This window comes from Pinus tabuliformis, chromosome Q (assembly GCF_031772625.1).
Source record: "Pinus tabuliformis cultivar Carrire ecotype Pingquan chromosome Q, CPIR1, whole genome shotgun sequence".
Lineage (NCBI taxonomy): Eukaryota > Viridiplantae > Streptophyta > Pinopsida > Pinales > Pinaceae > Pinus > Pinus tabuliformis.
In genome coordinates, this window is record NC_142296.1 from 157,311,529 (window position 1) to 157,333,963 (window position 22,435).

General features: G+C 36.3%; 1 pseudogene; it reads right to left on the bottom strand.

Moving 5' to 3' along the window:
* Positions 1-21,656, bottom strand: part of LOC149218731 (nibrin homolog) — a 40,121-nt pseudogene extending 18,465 nt beyond the window's left edge.
* Positions 21,657-22,435: the final 779 nt, after the last annotated feature.

Sequence of the window (22,435 nt, forward strand, 5' to 3'; positions counted from 1 at the left end):
ATCATGAGTTATGAGTGTTGTTTGATTCTTAAGGTGTGATAGTTGTTCATGTGTGCTCATTGAGGAATGGAAGGATCCCCATACTGAGATAAGTGCACTTTGTTGTAAAGTAATGTTGTGAATATACTAATTTCAATTATGATGTTCATCTTATTTCTTTCTTGTAAATACTTGTAGATAATTTTAGTATGAATTCATGTTGTGGCCATGTTTTGTTGTGTGAAGGTTGATCTCCTTTCAATAGCTAGTTTTGATGTGAGAAGGAAAACCAGGACCTCCTAAGTTAGGAGTCCCTTCTTCATGAGCTAGATTAAATTGAAATAAGATTTACTTTCTCATATGCTTTCCTAGATTACATTTATGTGAATATTGATTCCCTTTCAGTATCTAGAGAAATCAAGTCCTCCTAAGTTAGGAGACTCTTCTCCATTAAGAACTGAACTGAAAACAATATTTACTTGCTTTCATTTACATGCTTTCTTTCCTGCTTTCTTAGGTGTTTGACAATGTTATTATAGAAAGATGGTAGAAGGACAACCAGGACTCTTGAACAAGAGACTCTTCTCTATCTTCTAAAGTAGAATAATTCCATTGATCAAACATTATTTTTATGTTTTCATAGAATAGATCTGATAGTTTAGATTTGTAATATGCATTTCCATTCTAAACAAACTTCTTACACTTGTTTCATCTAAGGTCCCATATATATTGGTTTGCTTCTAAGTTTACGATTCCCCGGATTGATAAATTAAATGATAGGGATTTAGCAGACAACTAAATCGCCCAACACACCATAATTAGATCCTTCTCTAGTATCTCGTAGAAACCTGAAAAGAAATCAACTGGCTAACGATTAGGACTTAAGTCTTTATCTTTTTGAAAAATGTATAAAGCCTCTTATGCTTTTCATTCAAGATAACATCTATTAAAACTTGATTATCATCTTCATCTAAAAAACTAGGAGAGAATTATGAAATCCTAACTACTTCCAAAATGGTGGTTCTTTCATTAGCATTGAAAACAAACTCTAAGTGAGAAACCCCAACACTAGTAATATCCTTGAAATAACTCACTTCTTCATCTATAGGGTTTTTTTATCTTCCATATAGAGTTATTCTTCTTTCAGAAGTTGGAATACAAATGAAAAAAATTGGTATTCTCATCCCACTTAGCAAGCCCAAGAGCCCTACTCTCTAATCTACATTCAACCTCTATTACATCTAATATCTTTCTCTTAGGATTTGTTCCATATCAAAATATCTTATTTAGACATCTTGGAGATAAAACCATTACCCCTAGCATCATACAATTCCTTTAACTTAGATTCATATGTTTAAGAACATTGTCACCTTCGATATTCCTTTCATGAACCCATCCAAATGCTACTTGCTTAAGTTTCTTAAGATTTGCTACAAACTATAAAGAGGTAGATACTTTGGAATTCTCATCAAAATAAACCCAATTGTTCTTTACCCACTATGTAAAATCCTCCTTAGCAAGTCAACTCAAATTCAGGGTGGTTTTCTCTGAACCCCCACCATTTCAATTAGCATTGATATATGGTATGGATCACCGCCAACATTGACCTACTCACTTAATCTGGCTAGAACCTCTATCAAATCCTTTGAAATAAAAAATTATCTAGCCTCTTCACAACCCTATTAGAGCCTACTGTTTTATTTCTCCATATCATATTAAGTTTCATGGGTTCAATATCAATTAAACCTTCCTCCTCTAGCTTCCTCTAAAAATGGTCAAAGAAACAATCAATCTGTGTAGAGAGACAACGAACCTTTTATTTTACCAATGAAAAGTTTAGGTCTCCTCCTAGATAATATTCTTTTACTTCAAAATCGTTATAAAAAAAGTTGATCCTAATACAAAACTATGCCATGATATGGGTTGTGCACATTCAATACCAAAAACCATCTATCCAACTCTTGAGAGAAGAGGAGCCAAAACTTCATTTAAAGGCCCATGAGTTGGTACACTTTGAAATTTTACTATGCCAGCCCAAGTCCAAACCCACAGACTTACCCCATATATCCACAAAAGAAAAAAACCCAACCCCCTAACAATGCATCCATTTCCTTAAGAACTATGTACCCCTTACACATAACTTCTCGTAGTAGAATAATATTTGACTTTTATGATTCAACCAACTGCTTAATAGCTAACTTCTTGAAGGGGCTAGCTAGTCCTCTACAATTTAGAGTTAAATATATCATAAAGAAACACTCTTTATGGTGTACATTTCTCTTAGTACCTGATCTAGTGACAATTGTTGACCCACAACCACATAATGTGCAACCTTCTCCTTTTCCTGATACATAAATGATTTATTCCCTCTTCCCCTAGACTTTGGCCCCCCTACTTTCATAACCAATCCATTCAAACAATCATAAGCCATCACCTTAGGCCCCCCCTTTTGAGGCCTAAAACGATACTTGACCTCGACTTCCTTGGTGACCAAGGAATCACCCTCACAAGAGCTGGTAAATTGCTCAGTTGATGGATCCTCCAATAATCCAAATCCATTGGAGTGCTCCAAAATTATCCCAACTATAAAAGAGGGATTTTTTAATGTAGAAAAAAAAAACAATCTCTTCTATTGAAGAACTTAAGCCACCCACAAAACGCACAACATTCGCATCGGATGCCCATGCCAATCAAATAGTCTTTGCTAGGGGGAATATTAAATGAAGAGGGAGACATATTTGCAATAACATACCTACATAGATTGATGGAATAAAAAACCAATTGTTCATCAATGACATTTTGTAAGGACTTAAGACTCTCCTAACATTGCAAGTGAAACGTCGACACCATTCTGATTAAATTCCATAGTCTTTGAAGTCTAATTAAGACCCAAAACATGAGCCCTAATTTTGACATTGCTCAAACACCCATAAGTGATCACCTTAGGGCCCCCATTTCAAGGCCTCAAATTATACTTGACCCCCACTTCTTTGGACACTAAATAACTGTCCCCACTAGAGTTGCTAACGTACTCAGTTGATGGATCCAATAATCCACATTCATGGGAGTGCTCCAAATTAGGTACCCTGACCATAATAGAGGGATTTTTAACATAGAACAACTAGAAATCCTTATATTTAAGACCTCAATCCACCCCAAAAAAGTCACAACATTCCCTATTAATGACCAAGATCCAGTCAAAGTGTCTTTACTAAGAGAAAGATTAAAATGAAGGAGGATATTTTGCAATAACATACTTGAAGAGACTAGTACATGGGGTGAAACAACAAACTGTTCATTAGTAACATGTTGCAAATACTTAGACTAACCCAATCTTGAAATTGAAGTATCAACACCATTATGGGTGAACCCCATAGCCTTTGAATTCCCATCAGGACCCATATCTTGAGTCCTAATTCCAATATCCCCATGTATGTCTTGCTAAATGTTAGGACTAGACACCACACCCATATAAAACTTGACATTAACACTAGGATCTGAGCCTATCCTAGCCACCAAAGAGGGACATGACCCATTCTTCTTCAACCAACACAATGTTTGAAATGGAGTTGACAAAATGTAATAAGATGGCCATGTTCATGGTAGCAATTGTGTCTAAAAGTGATCCCCATGTAGTTTAACATTTGTATATTTTTACAAGATCCCTTGTAAATCTCATTGGAGTTCACTAAACCATCTCGTAAATAATTTACACCAGAGTACATGCCACACACATCAAACTCATTTCCATGAAATATATATTTGCATTCAAGAAAATCCCAAGAGAACTCCTAACAACTTTGAATACATTAGGGGACCAAAAATCCAGTGGTAGGCTTGGAAACTTAACCTAAATTGGTGCTAAGTTAGATTTCCTTCCATGCATCAAAGAGGGGGATCCAATTGTTCAACAAGAAGGTATTTGAATCCCACAACCATAAATTGGATAAAATTTTTACCACATTTTATGTTAACTAGAACCTGAAAGTTATCCATCCCTACGCTACAACCAGAGAAATGGGACAATCACCCAAAATGCCCTTCCAATTAGCATCCATCCATGCCCATAGGCCTTATTTATCCATTATTTTTCCAAAACACTATCCCACTAATGTCAAATTTCCAACTACTATTGTTTCATTCATCTTTACCTCCTCACCCAAAACCAAATTCACTAGGGTAATTTTCCTCCTCAATGGACTTCCTTAGACACTTTAGAACTTGTCTCAAATTTTCCTGAGAACACCCTTCTATATAGTTAAATATTGGATGCACAGGAGAGACACCTTGAACTAGTGGATCAAAAAACATCTTGTGGACTGGACCTCCATAAACCTCAACTAATCTAAGATCCCTATTAATTTTTGGTAGAAACGAAGAAGTGTTTTAGTTTCTATGGTGTCTAAGAGGCTAAGGAACATGAGATCTCCAAAACCCATAAAAAATTTCGTCAGAAAAGACTTACAAACACCTCAATTAGATTAATTAGCTAATAATTAAATATTCCCTAAGTCTAACTTAGGAAAATTGGTTAATTAAATCAAATTAATTGAGGGAGGTTGATTTTGCTTTTGAGACTTCCATAAAAGTTAATTAATAGAGTCAATATGATCATAGACATTGTTTGAGATGTGATCATGACCATTGGTTTCCCAATAGAATATTATAAGAGAAGGTCAAAGGGTTTGGCGAAGACATCAAGTATCATTTGAGCAGTTCAACTTACCTAGTTGTAGTATTCAATAAGGGCACAGTTAAAGTAAGGGAGACACTGGGAAGCGAGGTTTCAACAAAGATTTGGGAGGGATTTTCTCCAAAAAAAAAATCCATAGTAATTTCCCATTTCTAGAGGCAGGAAGGAGATTGATTCAGTTTGCAGAAAAGGAGGTCGATTTAGCAATGTGAGTTAGACAATTCGTCCAGTGCGAGTTACAAGAGAGACCTGTAACCACCCCTCCCACATTTACCCAATTTCACCAGGATGTCAAGGTAAACATGAGAGGAGGAGCTACTATGACATAACTCGACCTCCTAGGTCCCACTAACGAAGTGAGGTCAACTATGAAAGAAAAAATGACATCTCACAACATTCTATAGGGCCAATAGGCCATTTAGAGGTTGAGTAACCACCACAGGTGGTCAAAATCTGATTTGGACACCCTTTTTGCTAACTTGGGCTCCCAACCGCATGCATGATAAGGCCTCCATGTAGTTGAGAGCCTCCAACCGCATGCATAAGCCTACCAGGTAGAGGTTGTGACCTAAGATGTCCAGTTCTAAGCATGCGGTCCCAGATTTTTAGCCACCATTTTAGGCCTACCTCCAAACCACTACCAATAACTTCTTGAAACTTTCTAGAAGCATAATAGACATGTCAACAAAGCTAAACATTCAAACTCACATCAAGAACTTGACCTATAATGACCAGAACATAACATGCATTTCATCAGCATATTGCAACCATGTACGATACAAGTCATAAGATCATATATGATCATAAAAGTCTCAGATTCATTTGAGAATCACCGAGAAGTCCATATTCCCTCTCTACATAGCTTCAACACCACTGGTTAGTCCATACATTCATCAATAGTTAAACAGTTCATTACAAGAGACATAGAAGATACACATAAGATAAACAACATATAACGAGAAAATAACCAGCATATAAACATATAAACCATGGAAACCAGGCCATAATATCACCAACATATTGCCAGTAAATATACATGAAGCATAAAGGAATAATATCTCTTATTAACATAGGAAAAATACCAACCAATTCATAGACTTCTACGTACCAAACGACCATAGATAATATGAACCAAAATCTCTCTTTCAGTGAATCACCCTTGCACCATATTCCAAGTGTGAATGTGAGATCTCATGGAATAAACCAAACAAAATCAAACCAGGGCTTCAAGAGGTCAAGCCACCTCAAGCCTCAACCAGTAATTCCACCCTATGGTCGAACATCACTAACACCAACTAGACCGATCTCTACCCATGTTTTCGAGGGCTCCAGGAACTAGTAACTCAACCCAAAGCCTTCTAGGGCTCTATTGAAGCCCCGAAAATCGGGTCTACAACAAGGGGGATACCCAACCGGTCCAGACCTTGGTAAGCAGCTCCTTTTCCATTTAGGATGGTGGGTCCGACTGGGGATATGGGACCAATTTCCCAATATGTGTGTGTGTGTTGAGAATTGATATTTCCTTTCTAATAATTTCTAAGTAAAATGATTTTATTCTAAATCTAATCTAACAATATGCAAAATGTATTCTAATGAACAGAAATATCTAATTCTAAACTAACCTGGGATTTAACCTTTCAATTATGCGATCTAAAATAGTTTCTACAGCAATTGGTAATAAAGATCATTCAATTGCTATAAGAAAATAATTCAATAAAGATGAACTGTTTCATATAAAAAGTTAGCCGAAAAGTTGTGAAAAACATATTGCATAATAAGTCATTCATATATTAAGCACAAATAGAATAGCCATCACCGTACAAAAGTGCCAAATTATAACTCAAGCATTCAGGCGTTCACATATAAATAACTAAACATGAGTATCACTTAAACACATAAGCAGAAATTGTTAAGAGATAAAAGTACCATTGATAACAAGTTCTACTCATGAGCTTCATCAATAATGATCTATCTCTTCTTAGTTCAACATCTACTAAGAGTACAAAAGTACAATTTCAGTAGCAGATATTAAACACATATATCAATAATCCTTGTTCCATTCATTCATCAAAACCTCCTCTGAGGGTGCAAAAGTGCATGTTCTAAGGAAACGTTTTTGACAAATTTCAGGACCCTTCTCTAAATGCATGAGAATAGTTGAAATACTATTAGCTAAATCCTAAAAATAGTTTATTACAAAAATATAGGAGGCGGTTTAGATGACCGTCCTCATCTAAGGCAAAAATAAAACTAAAACTAAAACTAAAACTGAATCTGGAAATTACTAACTATGTATCTGTTCTCTGTGGTTGCAAGCATTCAGCATCCGCTTGAGGAGAGTTGGTTGGCCAACCTCCGACTTTAGTTGTCCTACAAAAATAGAATCGACAAGTGTTGGCGCTATCTTCTCAGCAGAGTTAGTGAGGTGTTTGAGAGTCATGCATTGACTATGTGGTTTAACCAAGTACTTCCAGTTAGAATCCCAATTCAACTTGGTTAACCTATTGATGGTTTCTACTCTTTCTTCAGCCTTGCCTCCATCTGTTTTGTAAATGTTGTGCATTTGGGAGAAATTTACATAACAATTTAAATATATCCCTGTTAAATACCACCGTTTTTAGAACTCGAGTTTTGTTTTTAGCCTTTAGCACTTTTTCCTGCAATTTTTCAGACTTTCTGGTGATTGAGCGTTCAGAGGCTTTCCTTCTCAAAGGGTTTTGCCCGGCGATGCACGATTCATCGAAAACTGCCTCCGTTTCTTGATCTGGGCTTCCCTGGTGCCAGTTTTCGCCTTTTGCGTGTTTTGTTAGATGACTTCGGAAATTGAATTTTCTCCTTCTTTTCCCATTATACTCTGAACATTGCTACGTATATCTTTCTGTTTTCTGCTCCTGCAATTTACAAAATCAGGAAAGAGTAATGATATGAATAAGGTGACGGGAAAGCTTTAAATTTTTGAAATCATATAAAATATATCACCCTACGTGAACTGACTTCTTGATCAGATTGAAACCTTATGTCATTAATGATCATCAACTAACTTATTAAATTAACATTAATGCGCATGACTTGACAACGGATTACGAAAAACCTTTTTTAGAATGGCGTGCCCTACAAATCTATGATAATGCGATTTTACAATTTGATTTGCAATATCGCAGATCGCAATATCACTAATCTGTTATGTTTCGACATTCATTCATTACCATGCGTTTCTACGAAATGCGATTTGCGAGATTTGTTATCGCATATCGCCAGCTTTGAAGCATTTCACCTTAAGTGACATTTGAAGCATATGAAAACTGTGATGCGATGGGTTCTTTCGGTGTGCGATCTCGCATCACGATTTCGCATTTGTAGGGGTTTACTTATATGATGTCGTTATTTCCTTTTTTACGATGCGATGTGTTTATTATTAAGAGAAAGATTCTATTCGAACCTATCATAAAACTTAAGTCTTTTTTGGATTTTGTGGGTATTCTCTTGAGTTTATGATAGCAAGATTTATTCAAAAAGGAAATGGAAGTTCTAATTTTTGTTATTTTTTAGATGAAGGTTCCCCACTTATTTAGTATTGATGTCAAAACTAAAATAAGAAGGGGGGTTGTTGCTGGCCACAACAATTGGCGATTCACTTGGAAGAACCAGTTATCTCTGATTTTCTTTTGAATTTTCTAAACTTCCAAAATAAAAAGGATTTTGGAAAATCAAACTGTATTATAGAAAGATAAAGTATATCATGCTTTCAACTGTTAATGCTAGTTTGTTTCTTCTATGTTAACTTTGACTATTTACTTCCTAAAGCTAGTCATTGTATTTACATCAGCCACTACTTAGTTTGTAAAGATAAAAACAAAGTATCCTCTATAAATCAGTTTTAAATATGCTCATTTGTCGTAGGTAGAGCCTCTACTGCCAGCAAGCGTTCATAGCCTCGATAGGGTTACCTGTTACCCAACAATGATCTTGTATCCTACTTGGAGAAATATACAATTTTCAAAGAGAAATCCATATCCACACTTATTGCTTTTGTTTTCTTTTAATTATTAAAGAACAATGCCTTGGTTTGGTAGCCAAATTATGACAGTGCCACTCACTTGATTTATAACTTTGCTGAACAAGCTGGCTCGTGATGAGACCCCTTGTCTTTTGATTGCAACAATCTTGAGTCATTGCCCTGTTTTGGTATGCAGTTTTGGAAAAGTCAGCAAGCTATAATATCTATGAACATGATAAGTCGGCTCGTGATGAGACCTCTTATTCTTTAAGTTTAAAGTGCATCATTGGATTATTCCTTGAAGATCGTAATTCTCTGGGTAGGGAGGGAGTCATTGGTTCCTTAAGAATAGCTCTGGACGACAATTATAGAGTTTTTGGAAAGAGATTTTCTACAAAGAATCCTTGTTTTCGTTATTGATGCTTTTCATTGACTGATATAAAACAAATTCCCACTAAAGGTTGCTTTTTATCAAAATTCACAAAGTTGAAACTAGTATCATTTTCAAGCTTATAACCTTTGACTGTATCTTTCAATAGTAATGACCAATTTTCCAAATCAATTCTATTTATACAAGCGAAAAAAAAAAATCTAAAAGAAATGCTAGTCCTTTTGATGAATTCCAAACATAACAATTTACAACTGGTTTTATTACCTAATTCAAAGAAAAACTAATCTATATAAATAAGAAAATGATCTTCTATGGAAAATATTTTTTAAGGATTTGTCCGTTAACAGGTAAAGATTCTATTTTCCCTGTTAAATCCTACAACATAAAAGTGTATGGACCTATGATTTCCGCAATTTAGAATGGGCCAAGCCACATTCGTTGGAACTTCGTATGTTTTCCTTTTTCTTCGTGAGCCTTAAATACCATTTTAAAACTAAATCTCCAATTTGAAAGTCCTTTCTAGATACCATGTTTGAATCAAAAGAAGCTTTTACTAATGCTTGATGATGAACATGAGTTATTTTAGCCTTTTCTCGTTGTTCTTCTAGCTTAAGAATTTGCAGTTTTCTTAGCTGTAAGGATGAAGTTGGTGTTTCGTCAATAAATTTAACTAAGGCCAATGAGGGAACTGCTAGATGAGTCAGAAGAACCACTTCTTTCCCATAAACCAAATTAAAGGGAGAAGTGCCAATGGAGGCTTTCTGTGTTATTCGATCTGCCCATAAAGCATATGTCAAAGCTTTGTGCCAATTCTTATGATTTTGGTCAATGGTTCACTTAATAATTTTGATTAAATTTTTATTTGTTGATTCAGCTAACCCATTCCCCTGAGGGTAATAATTGGCAGAGTATTTGAGTTTAAAACCTCTTTTGAGTGCAAATTCAGTCATAGCATTGCCAGAAAAGTACGATGCATTATCAAACATTAAAGCAGAGGGTAAACCAAACCTCGTGATTATGAACTAATCTATGAAATCAATGATTTGTTCACCATTAGCTGTCTTAAGCGGAACGGCTTCTACCCATTTAGTAAAATAATTTGTAGTTGTAAGGATATACCTATGCTGTTTAGAAGAGTGAGGAACGATCTCACCTATTATATCCAGTCCCCATTGATCAAAGGGTTGATCGATATTGACTGGTTGCAAAGGCAAAGATGGTTTCTTTTGTCTTCTGGCAGCAGTTTGACACACTTGATATTTCCTTACATAGCTATGTGAATCTTTAAATAGTGTAGGCCAATAGTGCCCTACGCGCAAGATCTTATGTGTTGTAGCATCTCCAGCATAATTTCCACCAGCCGGTCCATCATGGAGTTCCTGCAACACTTTTTCAGCTTCAGATTTCTCAAGACATCGAAGGAGAACAGAATCATAATTCATCCTAAAGAGTACGTCGTTTACAAGTTGATATCGCTTAGCCTTCAATCTTAGAGCTCTTTTCTTTGTATAATCCAGGTTTGAAGGAGCATATCCATTCTTAAGATAAAATATGATATTAGCATATAATGACTCAACATCGTTTAGGCTTACATCATACATTTGTACTTCTAAAGATGGTATTTCGGAAATAAGCGATGCTCCGGCCAACATTTTGCAAAAGCCTTGACCTTTTACAATATTTGCTAGTCTAATTTCAGCGTCGTATTCTTGTAAAGCAGTAACCCAATTTGCTCTTTTGTCACCACACCTCTTTGTACTAAGAGATTTCTTACTGCTGGAAATGGTACTATGATCTTTGTATGGGTTTTAAGCAGAAAGGGTCTGAAGTGCTTGATCGCTTTGAAAACAGCATACACTTGTTTCTCTACGTCAGAGTAATTTAATTAGGCCCTTTGTAGATTTGAACTGAAAAGGGCAATTGGGGCTTCTGCCTTATCTTGATTTGCTTGAGTGAGTATTTCGGCGTATGATCTATCAGAGGCAAACGTATACAAAATGAAAGGATCGGAGAAATTTGGAGTTGCTAAAGATGGGGCGTTTACAATCGCTTTCTTAATCAGATTGAATGCTTCATATTCCTCTTGGCCCCATTTGAAGATTGAATTATTTTTAATCATTGCTTGTAAGGGAGATACAATCCTTGAAAAGTCCGGAACAAATCTTTTAACAAAGTTAATTTGGCCAAGGAAGGATTGCATGGCTTTCTTATTGTGAGGCAAGGGTATTTCGGAAATCTCCTTAATTCTATCGGGATCAATATGAATTCTAGATTTTGACACTATGAATCCAAGAAGTTTTCCTTCACTTAATGCAAAAAAGGACTTCTTTGGATTAAGTGAAATCCCATACCTTTGGCAATGCTGGAAGATTTGCTTTAAGTCTTTGAGATGATTACCACGTTTCTTAGAGTATACAGTTATATCATCCAAGTAGATTACTACTGATTTATTTACTAGTCCCTTAAATGCGATGTCCATGGCCCTTTGAAATGTGGCGCCAACATTGATCAGACCAAAAGGCATCTTTTGATATGCGTAAGTACCCCATTTGGTTTTGAACGTAGTTTTTAATTGATCGTCAGGATGTACTAAAACTTGGTTGTAGCCGGAGAAACCATCCAAAAAGGACATTAATTCTGATCCTGCGACTGCTTGCAAAATTTGCTCCATAGGAGGCAGGGGAAAATTATCCTTTTGGCAGGCGTTATTTATATTTCGGAAGTCAATGAAAATTCTAATGTCTCCATTTTTCTTTCTGACGGGAACTAAATTAGACACCCATCTAGAATGTCGAACGGGAAAAATAATTTTGGCTTTCAATAATTTGTTGAGATCAAACTTAATCTGGCTTTCCAGATTAGGATGGATCTTCCTCAGCTTTTGCTGGACAGGTTTTTCATCGGTTATCATTGGGATAGTATGCTGGATGATAGAAGTGTCGTAAGTCTTTAAATCATCGTAGTTCCAGGCAAAGACACTTTTGTATTGTTTCAAGAGACGAATATAAGATAATCTTTCTTCTTTGGTTAGGCCAAGACCTAAGTTGATATTCTGCAGCTTGGTATCAATTCCTAGATTTACTAATTCATAGTTCAGAGTTGAACTCTGAAGTTTTGAATTGGTAGATCTCTTGAATTTGTCTTTCAAATCATATAGGTCTTCCAACTTGACTATTGATTTTGGCATAACATTATTAGTGCTTTCTTGTTGCAACTGTTCGTCATGTTGGTCCTCGTCAATTATCTGATTAGTGTAAGATCCTTCTGATGTGAGGAAGCTTACAATATCAGGATCATCATTGAAAATTCTCCAGTTTGTAACATTGTCAGGAATTGAGGGTCTAAAGATTAATTCGATTGAAAATCTGTCTGGGCTATAGTCTTCTGAGGGAATGAGCTTGGAAGCTACATTTGCCAAAAGGTCAGCACTAGCGTTTTGGATTCTAGGAATTGATGAAATATTGAATGCTATAAAATGTTCAGTCAGATCTTGCACTAAAGATTGATAATGCTTCAAATGACCTGATAGACAATGTATAGTATTTCATACCTGTCTAATCACAATTTCAGAATCTCCGAAGACTTGTAGATACTTGATGTTTAATCTGATTGCCTTGTATAATCCTTGGACTAAGGCCTCGTATTCTGCAGTGTTATTGGTGCAATCGAATTTGAGTCTACAAGTTAGCATAGTTTTGTTTCCCTCTAGACTAACTAACACGCATCCTACTCCTACTCCATCATTAGACTTTGAACCATCAAAAAATAACTTCCAAAATAAAGATTTATTTATAGGACTATCTATAAAATTAACACATTTAGAACTATCTGTTTGGGAAAAGTTTTCTACTTGAGATAAAACAAAATGTTCTAAGTAAGGTGAAGTATGAGCATTAAAGTTTCCTACGAAAGAATCAACAGAATAGTTGCCAATTATATTGTTGTTGTATGCTACATGTTCATTCTTTCCTTCCAATTCTGTTACTATGTAATTTTGATGTCTTTCTCACTCAACCTTTATCTGATTTGGTTTACCATTATAAGGGAGCCACATATGTGACCAATCGGTAGCAAATTATCCATGAAGCTTTTTAGACCAATCCCTACTAAGAATTAAACCATAAAATTTTGGAATGTCTGCAACTAGAATATCAATAACTTGACATACCTTTGGACTCGATGACAGCCTTATGGTAACTTGGTTTAGTTCGCTGATTACTTCAACCTGTGACCGATCCAGCTGAACTATACGTACTGCAGACTTTTGCGGCTAAACATTCAAATTTTCACATATTGATTAGCCAGGATATTAGATGAGGCTCCTGAATGTACTAAACAATTATGCAAGTTTTTGTTGAAAATTTCATAAGAAGAAATGGGGGAGTATGAGATCTGGACCTTCCTCCAATTAAAACGACCTCGTTTGGATCAACTTTATTAGTCACATAAGTTGGAGGTCTTCCCATCTCTTGGGAAGCTTGTGAGATTACAGCTGCGGGCAAAGGTGCAACAGGTATCACGTGTAATTCTTTCAAAAGGAGCTTTTGTTGATGTTTTAACTTGCTCAATTCATGAAAGGTAATTTTAGCCCTAGTCTTCTTCATGTCTTCTACGATATTATACTCCATTTCATCAGAAACTATCAATGTTTTGGATGGAGTTGGTGAGTCGGATTGGACTGGGCTTGTTTGAGTCACTTTGGGTGACGTTTTCTTACCTGCGACTTTATCCTTAGATATTGAGCTTGCGCTCTTCTGTTTAGGAGTTGGTTGTGGAGGATCTAGCTAATTTTTGCTTCTGGTACTTACCGGTGATGCCTCTTGATCCTCTTCGTCAGGGAGAATGAAGTCCCACATTCCCTGCACTTCTACAACTTCTTCTTTAGTGGGCTCTTCATTGGAAACTCCTCTTCTTCTTCTTTTGATTTTGCATTTGTAATAGCATTGGGAGGTTTTGAATCAGTTGAAGGATTTTTTCTATAAGGCTTGTAAGGATTTTTAGAAGACGTTTCTGCTACTTGTTTCTTGATGTCGACCATCTCGTTAGACATGGTTTTCAAAACTTTTTGCAATCCTTCTAAATCGAATGGGTCTTTTGGTTGTTTTTCCTTGGGATCTTCTTTGAATGTGACCTTCTTTGACTTATGTTCATCAATAGCGTTTTTCTTTTCTAGGGCTATGATATGTTTTTCTACTGCTATTGCTTCTTTCATATTCTCAGCCAAAGTTGTTTTGGCAACTCTATCGACAAAGATTGCTCTATTTGATGGTAAAGAAGATATGTGCCATTCACTCCTAACTTCTTCGCTAGGCTTGGAAGCGGTAGGAATTTTATTCAAAAGTTTGTTGAAACGTGAGTTAAAATCTTTGATGGGTTCTCTTGTTTCGGCCTTAAGATTCGACATGTCATTAATCAATGTCGCAGTAGACCTATCATCACCAAACTTAGTCAAGAATTGTTCTTGGAAGATATCCCAACTAGTGATAGATCCGGATGGCAATGAGAAATACCAGGATCCGGCTGCTCCTTGTAAAGTATAAGGAAAGAGTCAGACAACAACATCTTCATTAGTGACTCCATTGAGATTTATAGATAACATGAAGTTGTTGATGTGTTCTTCTCCTAGCATGTCTGCTTCAGGATTAAACTTAGGCAACCATTTTTCAGGATGGACTGGTAATTGACTCAAGGGTGCAGGCATTAAAACTGCCCCTGGGTTATTCCATGGATTTTGGGCCATCGCTGAACTACTAATAGAAGAAAGTGCAGAAGATGTTCCTTATGATTGAGAAGATGAAGATATTATAGTTCCATGAGATTGTGCAGGAGATGTTGAAGTTCTAGTAGTATGTTGGACAATAATTTGAAGTGGAGGAGTGGATGGTTGACTTCGCAGTGGAGAGGTTGAAATGGATGATGATGATGAAAGAGTCTTGCTATCAGACCCTTTAGGTGATTTCCTTGCTCTCTTCCTTTTAGGTAGAGGTAATTCAGTTGGTTCGATACCAAACTTTTCACTCTGCAATCGGGTAAGAGGATGAGAAGGGTTATAATGCAAAGTCACACTACCTTGAGATATTTCAGATTTCTGGGGCGATATAGAAAATTGTTGAAGTTTATGGATCAAAGATTCAACTTCAGGAGGTTCAATAGTCGACTTCTCTGAAATGTTCGAGTTTGTGGTAGTGGCTATTGTTTTCTCGACTTCTCGATCAAGATTTAAAGGTTATAAGTGTGATGGAGAAGGTGGGGGAGATGTTGAGGGTGATTTACTCTCAGAATGGTATTTGGATTTAGATTTACTAGCCATTCATAGTTCAGACCCTCCTTCTAGTGCTAAATATGTTGAAGCCCCAAAAATCGTGTCTACAACAAGGGGGATACCCACCCAGTCCGGACCTTGGTAAGCAGCTCCTTTTCCATTTGGGATGGTGGGTCCGACTAGGGATATGGGACCAGTTTCCCAATATGTGTGTGTGTGTTGAGAATTGATATTTCCTTTCTAATAATTTCTAAGTAAAATGCTTTTATTCTAAATCTAATCTAACAATATGCAAAATGTATTCTAATGAATAGAAATATCTAATTCTAAACTAACCCGGGATTTAATCTTTCAATTATGCGATCTAAAATAGTTTCTACAGCAATTGGTAATAAAGATCATTCAGTGGCTATAAGAAAAGAATTCAATAAAGATGAACCGTTTCGTATAAAAAGTTAGTCGAACAGTTGTGAAAAACATATTGCATAATTAGTCATTCATATATTAAGCACAAATAGAATAGGCATCACCGTACAAAAGTGCCAAATGATAACTCAAGCATTCAGGCATTCACATATAAATAACTAAACATGAATATCACTTAAACACATAAGCAAAAATCGTTAAGAGATAAAAGTACCATTGATAACAAGTTCTACTCATGAGCTTCAACAATAATGATCTATCTCTTCTTAGTTCAACATCTACTAAGAGTACAAAAGTGCAATTTCAGTAGCAGATATTAAACACATATCAATAAACCTTGTTCCATTCATTCATTAAAACCTCCTTTGAGGGTGCAGAAGTACATGTTCTGAGGAAACGTTTTTGACAAATTTCAGGACCCTCCTCTAAATGCATGAGAAGGGTTGAAATACTATTAGCTAAATCCTAAAAATAGTTTATTACAAAAATATAGGAGGTGGTTTAAATGATTGTCCTTATCTAAGGCAAAAATAACACTAAAACTAAAACTAAAACTGAATCTGGAAATTACTAACTACGTATATGTTCTCTATGGTTGCAAGCATTCAGCATCGGCTTGAGGAGAGTTGGTTGGCCAACCTCCGACTTCAGTTGTCCTGCAAAAACAGAATCGACAAGTGTTGGCGCTATCTTCTCGGCAGAGTTAGTGAGGCATTTGAGAATCATGCATTGACTGTGTGGTTTAACCAAGTACTGCAGTAAGAATCCAAATTCAACTTGGTTAACCTATTGACGGATTCTACTCTTTCTTTAGCCTTTTGCCTCCAGCTGTTTTGTAAATGTTGTGCATTTGGGAGAAATTTACATAACAATTTAAATATATCCCTGATAAATAACACCGTTTTTAGAACTCGAGTTTTGTTTTTAGCCTTTAGCACTTTTTCCTGCAATTTTTTGGACTTTCTAGCAATTGAGCATTCAGAGGCTTTCCTTCTCAAGGGGTTTTTCCCAGCGATGTGCGATTCATTGAAAACTGCCTCCGTTTCTTGATCTGGGCTTCTCTGATGCCAGTTTTCGCCTTTTGTGCGTTTTGTTAGATGACTTCGGAAATTGAATTTTCTCCTTCTTTTCCCATTATACTCGGAACATTGCTACGTATATCTTTTTGTTTTCCACTCCTGCAATTTACGAAATCAGGATAGAGTAATGATATTAATAAGGTGACGGGAAAGCTTTAAATTTTTGAAATCATATAAAATATATCACCCTACGTGAACTGACTTCTTGATCAGATTGAAACCTTATGTCATTAATGATCATCAAATAACTTATTAAATTAACATTAATGCGCATGACTTGACAACGGATTACAAAAAACCTTTTTTAGAATGGCGTGCCCTACAGATCTGCGATAATGCGATTTTGCGATTTGCTTCGCAATATCGCTAATCTGTTATGTTTCGACATTCATTCATTACTATGCATTTCTGCAAAAATGTGATTTTCGAGGTTTGTTATCGCATATCGCTAACTTTGAAGCAATTCACCTTAAGTGACGTTTGAAGCATATGAGAACTGCGATGCAATGGGTTCTTTCGGTGTGCAATCTCGCATCGCGATTTCGCATTTGTAGGGGTTTACTTATATGATGTCGTTATTTCCTTTTTTACGATGCGATGTATTTATTATTAAGAGAAATATTTTATTCGAACCTATCATAAAACTTAAGTCTTTTTTGGATTTTGTGGGTATTCTCCTAAGTTTATGATAGCAAGATTTATTCAAAAAGGAAATAAAAGTTCTAATTTTTGTTATTTTTTAGATGAAGGGTCCCCACTTATTTAGTATTGATGTCAAAACTAAAATAAGAAGGGGGGTTGTTGCTGGCCACAACAGGCTCCAGGAACTAGTAACTCAACCCACAGCCTTCTAAGGATCTAGAACATTTGTCCAACCTGGTTCCAGGACAAGTAACTCAACCCACCAAGGGATCCATAACATTTTTCCAACCTACGCTCCAGGACTAGTAACTCAACCCAAGTTGTTCTAGGGCTTCCATAGCATTTGTTCAAACCCATAGACATAAGGAATTACAAGCCCCAATAAAAAACAATCAAGTGAAAAAACCCACAACACCATGGCTATCTGGGAAATGGAAACACTAGGCTACAAACCAATGTCTATCTAGGAAATCCTCCATTCCAATGACATAGCATAATCAAATAATAACATGCATATACCATGCATCCATAAATCAACAAGGAAATCATACATGCAACCTATTACCTGCAAAGAAATCCAACTATAGTTGTTGATCCACCTGTTCCCATGTGATTTCCTTTGTGTTCTTTCTACAAATCCAATGAAAACTAGAGTGCTTCAACAATGCTCCAGGATTTATCTAAGTGTGCAAGAGTATGAGAGAGAGAATAGAGAGAGAGAGCTCCACCATAGAACTCTCAAAAGCTGTGAATTGATCCTCATAAGCATTTTTATCATTGAGGCCTCTATTTTCATAATTTTCCTTCATTTTCCTCCTCATGCAAATCGTTTGACCTTTCATCTACCTTTTATCCTATTTCCCATTATTTCATTAAAAAAAATGCCAATTAATTCCTCTTAGCCTTTGCCAATTTCCATAGCCATTTATTAATCATCAATGATCCCCATCAATGTGTTTTTCCCAACATTCATATTGGAATACATGTCCCATGATCTTGATTATTATTTTATCATTTATTACATAGGAAATCAACTAGGGGTTGTTACAAACCCCTCCCCCTTGGGGGAACACCATCCTTGGTGTTCAATGACACTTATAAACCAACAAAACACATGTTTCCCATGTAACTTTATAACTCATCTCAATACAACATTTACATCATATCATACTGCTAAAGACAAACCTAACATATCATGAACACCATACCACTTATTGGAGTTTTATAACACAACTCGATGCGGTATTTACAAACATATGCATATACATAGACCTAACTAAAACACAACATCAAAACATATATCAAAGCACATCTGCTCAACCAATGAATACATAAGGATACATATCCCACATTTGATCATCCATTTTCCATGTAGCTTCATCAGGCCCAAAGTGCTTCCACTACACTTTAACTTTCTCAATTGCTTGATTATGGAGCATGAACATCTTTCACTGCAAAAAGCACTAATGTTCTGGTTAGAATTCTCTTTCTGGTTCCATATAAAATACAGACTAGTCAATCATGTGATCAACATATATCACATACTTCTTAAGAAATGACACATGGAAAACATCATGGAGTTTTATTTTCGGAGGTACTGCAATTCGTTAAGCTATTGGTGAAATCTCTCAAGAATCTTGAAAGGCTCGCAATACCGAGGTGCCAGCTTAGCACATGATCCAACCTTAAACTCCTTAAATACCCTATGATGATTTGCATAACTCTTCTGTTTATCCTGTGTTGCCTTTAGATTCTTCTTGATGACCTATATTTCCTATTCCATCTCTTCCAACATGTTTGGTCCAATCGGATCACTCCAACAGATGGGAGTGTTACAAATATGCCCATAAAGTTCCTCAAACATACTCATCTTCAAATATTTTTGATACCCATTGTTAAAAGAAAACTCAACTAGTGGAAGATACTATTCCCGCTTCCATTGCTGATGCATGACATACATCCTCAACATGTCCTCAAGAATCCTATTGACCCTCTCTTCTTGTCCATCTGTTTGCGGGTGATAAGTTGTACTAAAGGCCAACTCTATACCCAAACCTGAAAAATAACACTTTCCAAAACCTAGAAGTGAACTTCGCATCTCTTTCTGACAATATTCCTAATAATACAATGTATCCTCACTATCTCCCTAACGAAGACCTGAGATACCTCACTAGCTAAATTCGTGGACTTCACTGGAATGAAGTGAGCTACCTTAGTCAACATGTCCACCACAACCATAATAGAATCATGTTGTCTAGGTGTCCTTGGAAAACCTGTAATGAATTCCATGGAAATGACCTCCCATTTCCACTCTGGAATCAAAATCAACTATGACAAACCACCTAGATTCTTACACTCTACTTTTACTTGTTGATAATCCAAACACCTTGCAAAAAACTAAACCACCTATTTCTTCAAGTTCGGCTAATGATGGAATTTCTTAATCATTTTCAATGTCTTCTAATATCTCGGGTGACCTAAACATGGCTTAACGTGAAATTCTTGCAAGATAAGCTTCTTGAACTCGTTATTTTTTGACACCTAGATAATGCCCCTAAATCTGATCAAACCATTTTTCGTGGGATGATAGTCCACATCCTGTTCACTTGTACCCTGCTATTGTAACATGTGCTTAAGTTATTGGTACCCATCATCCTGTTGTCCTACCTACAGGATCCATTCCTATAAATCAGTCCCATAAGAACTCATAGTTTCTATGTGATTTACTTGTATTCTTTTGCTAAGAGCATCTGCGACCCTTTTCTCTTTACCCTTAGTGTACCTGATCTCAAAGTTAGACTCACTTATCATAGCCAACCACCTAGCCGGCATGGAATTCATATTTAGTTGGTCAAACAAGTAATTCATCCCATTGTGATCACACATCAAGATGAACCTCCCGCCAAGAAGATAGTGTCTCCACATCTTCAATGCATGAATGATCATTGCCAACTCAGGATCCTGCGTCACATAGTTATGCTTGTGCTCATTTAGTTTCCTTGACTGATAGCATACTACCTACCCTTCTTGCATCAAGACTCCACCAAGTCCTCTCTTGCAAGCATTTTTACATACCATAAACCCTTTATCTGGATCTACAATCTTTAGAACTGGAGCATTTGTAAGAAACTACTTCAACTGCTCAAAACTAGCTACACATTCCTTTGTCCATTCAATTTTTTTTCCTTTTCACTGTAAGGATGCAATAGGATCGGCAATCTGCGAAAAGTTCTTGATGAACCGCTTGTAATAACCCGCTAACCCCATGAATAATATGACCTCATCCACATTCCTAGGAGTTTCCCATTCCATGAGAGCTCTGATATTTTCTGGGTCCACTGCTATACCTTCCATGGAAACCACATGCCCCAAGTAATGAACCTCTATCTGAAAGAAATTTCATTTACTAAGCTTGGCATATAACTGATGCTTTGTTAGCAATCTTAACACTGCTGCTAGATATTATGCATGCTCTTCCTCATTCTTCGAATATATCAATATGTCATCAATGAATACTATCACAAACTTGTCCAGACAAGGACACAAGAAAATATTCATCAAACACATGAAATTAGTTGGAGCATTAGTCAAACCAAAAAGAACTACAACAAACTCATAATGCCCATACCTAGTCTGGAAAGCAGTCTTGTAGATGTCCTCTTCTTTGATGCGTACCTGATGATATCCTGACCTCAAATCAATATTCAAGAACATTTTGATCCCTTCAATTGATCGAACAAGTCATAAATCCACGACAAAGGGTACATGTTCTTAATCGTCACCTTGTTCAAATTCCTATCATCAATGCATAACCTGAGAGTACCATCCTTCTCCTTCACAAACAATACTAGTGAACCCCAAGGTCACACACTTGGCCTAATGTATCCTTTGTCAAGCATTTCCTTCAACTATAACTTTAGTTCCACCAATTCTAGAGTGCTCATCCTATAAGGTGCCTTCGATAATGGTGTTGCTCCTAGTACCAACTCAATAGAAAATTTCACTTACCTATGAGGTGGAAACCTTGAGATCTCTCTTGGGAACACATCCTGAAACTGCTACAAAACTGAGTACCTATTCAAGACTTCTGCATCCTCAGTATCCTTACCTTTGTCACTAGAGATATGAATTGCAAATAGCACACATCCTTTCTTCCTACTGCGCTTTGCTTGCTTAGCTGTAACCATTCTCACTGATGTAGGATTTTTCTTACCCTGCAAAATCCTCTTCTCTCCATCATCATCCAAGCACTCAATAGATTTATCATAACAATCTACATTAGTCCTCTAAATGTACAACCAATCCATATCCAATAGCATACTATATGATCCCAACAAAAGCACATTTAGATGCGTCGATGTAGACATGTCGTCCAACTCAAATGCACAAGATCTTACCCAATGATGAAATCTTTTCTTAGTACTTGTATCTAACTTCACTAACGAAGACTCTACATGCACTTATTTATTCAAACCACACTTATCCACAAGGTCAAGACTGATATAACTATAGTTAGATCCAGGGTCAATCAAAATAAAAATAAAAACTTGTTCACAAATCTTACCTTCCATCTTGATAATAGATGCTTAATGATCATCCTACCTACTATCCAATGCTGCATATATCCATGGAATATTTTGCCCAACATCCCCAACTGTTTGTGCTTCTTGAGAACTATAGATATGTGCTCTACCACCCTAATGTTGTAGACAATCTATCCTATGATGATCCTTTCCATAAGTCCAACACTATAAAAGTTTCCTACCATCACCCTTGTTCTGCTTGTTAGACTAAAACATCTATCCTCTATCAGCTAGATTGAACTTCTTGTGCAATGTTGCATTCTCCTTTACATCTGTATCATGTGGTTTTCCTCTCTTCTTAACCCACTTTCCTTTATTCTTATCATTACCTTTCCAATCCTTCTTAGACTCAAGCCTATGATTTGATTGCTCATAACATGCTT